Source organism: Bombus impatiens, unplaced genomic scaffold, assembly GCF_000188095.3.
Source record: "Bombus impatiens unplaced genomic scaffold, BIMP_2.2 scf_0136, whole genome shotgun sequence".
In the NCBI taxonomy this organism is placed as follows: Eukaryota; Metazoa; Arthropoda; class Insecta; order Hymenoptera; family Apidae; genus Bombus; species Bombus impatiens.
Genome location: NT_176555.1, coordinates 1,037,508 through 1,040,142, shown reverse-complemented (window position 1 = coordinate 1,040,142; position 2,635 = coordinate 1,037,508).

The window sequence follows — 2,635 nt, the reverse complement described above, 5'->3', positions numbered from 1 at the left end:
GTTGTTCGTACGGACGTTAGGAAACCCGTGCATCGTATATTCTTATCTACGCTCTATTCACACATTCTATACAGTATGTATTCCCTATCATGCATAAATATTTGGGCACCTGGTATAAATTAACTTTATTATCGAGATAAGACCAGGGACGAAAAATCGATTTACAATTTATTTTACATGTTTCTAATAATTTGCAATTGTCGAATTTCGTAAAACCAAAAATCTCGCATTTTTAAAACAGGTCCCCTGTATGAATGGGATTTATCCAACATCTCGAATTTCGAAGATACACTCTATATACGATGTAAACTCAAGAGGAACGAACCCTCTGGTTAAACGCGAACGTCTCGCTTAAGCGTTCGATTCCGGCGATGTAAAAACTTCAAAGCATCGTAACTACACCTATTACCGTCCGAACCTCGGTTCCCTCGAATATAAAACCGGCAACTTGCCGCCTCGTGAATTCACCAACAACGTCGGGCCAGGCCGCGTCTTTTTTTCTCGCCGTGGCGGACCTCCACTTACTAATTAACGTAACCGGACCATCAATTTGAAATTGATCGGCCTTTTTTGCCGAAAAGTGATTCGAGAGGAAGGCACCGTGCGCGACGAGCATGAGACCGGTGTACGTCCCCCCCGAAATCCTGAAGAAATTCGTTTATTCGTTAGTACTGTGTTCCTCTAATTCGTCCAAGAATCAGTGTCCCAGAAGCAGGCTGCTTGGTAAGCGACAAAAACAGAGGCTGTTTCGTGGTTGCTGCTTTAAAAGCAGCATGTATCTTGTATGTTTGTTGATTCGATCATCGAAGCTGTCTGGAATGACGGCGAAATACATCGTAAGTGACGCGGCACAAAATAATATCGATAAATCAGGTTGCGCGTCTAGTCGAGTATAAATTCAATTTAATCAAATGACTTGCTTCTCTCGCTGAACCCATCTCCCTGCTAGATATTCGGACAAAGAAGCGCGCGAAATACTTATTATGAATATTAACGATTGGAATCTCCACCTCTTCGTTCATCGACGAGACGCTACAGAAGATATACACCTCCGCTTATGGATATTAGGATACTTGCTGATCTCGTGTAATTATGAACCTAAATTATCGAAGGAAGGATTAAGCGGTTAAAAGTATTCGCTCGAGATAAGGATTTAAAATACGTGAAATGATTTGCAAAAGTTGTCTACAAGAGCGATAGAAAAAAAAATGAGTTAAAAGTTGCATATCGAAACCCACGTTCTCATTGAGAAAATATCGAAAATAGCGTGAAATTGTATTCTGACAATGATTCTTCCGAAAATAACGAAGCCTCAATCAGCGATCAGTACGAATGAATTTCGATAAAGAACTTCGAATGCAGCGAACTCCAAGGCCCAATTGGCGACATTGACGGACACTCGCGAAGGAGGAGAGAAAATTCGCGAGGGGGAGCGAGTACACGGAATACGCGCACGTCGCATCGTCGCGCAACGCATGATCGGCAAAGTTTCGCAACAGGCCACCTTGAAGCGGTCGACTGTATAAGGCAATGACCGCCGCGACTAATTAGACTATTAGCCAGCCGATCAAGGCAGAGGCCGCGTCGAAAAAGGCGAAAGCTACGCGGCTCCGTCGACGTGAGCGAATGCGGTCGCTTGCACGAACGTCGCGGCACCACGAGGCGTGAATTACGGCGCGAACTTCTTGCAGCTGCGAGTTGACTCGAGATCCTGCGCACGCCCACGTGCGTATGCGCGACTTCGCCAGGATCGTCCGTTTTCAATTAGCGTACGCGTGACCACGCGCGAGCGTACGTGTGCGATAGGAAGACGGAGACGTTCCACGATCGTTGATCAGTGATCTAGGAAAGAAGGCGAAACGAGTGTGGCGAATATGGCTATGTGGTTGTTAGAAATATCGAATGATACTTTGATCGATATCAACTGACAAAAGATATTTACGTCATAAATATATCGAAAATTCGATAAGATATAGAAATCAGGTTGAATTATAGCTGCAGTTACAGACGTCGATCGATCAAAAACATCGAATTACTTTCCTATATTCTTCGTTTATTACTGGTTTATGTGAGAACTTGTCAGGCAAATGGCCTGGCGTGTACTAATACCCGATACTTATCGAAGGACTGGTCGAGTAGGGATGAAGATACGAGAACGATACGGGAGCATATAGAGAACACCGTGAATACTAATTTCATGAAACATTCTTCGACATCTGCCCATAAAATGCGGTACATAAAATTAAAGTACGAGCATGAAACTTTTACCGTGTACGAAATAACGGTCTGCAGTTGAATTACACGGAATGTCACAGAGAATTGTAGAATCAACAAGTTTAATCGTATCGTTTACAATATCTGAACGATATTCTTGAGAATCTGTAAGATCAAACAAGAACACGTTTCGCGAACGTTTTCAACGACGCTCGCTCGTCGTATCGTCGAGGATAGCTAATAAAGTAGTCTAAGAGACAGACGATATTTCTTGGACGAGCTAAGTACCACGATGAGAAATGATCGAGGCTGAATCTCGAATCTGAACGAGCAGGTCGCCGTTTTCCAGGTGCGAGCCGTTCAGCTTGCAACGCCGGTGCAAACCACTCCATAATTCGCGGGTCGTCGTGAATTATGGCGG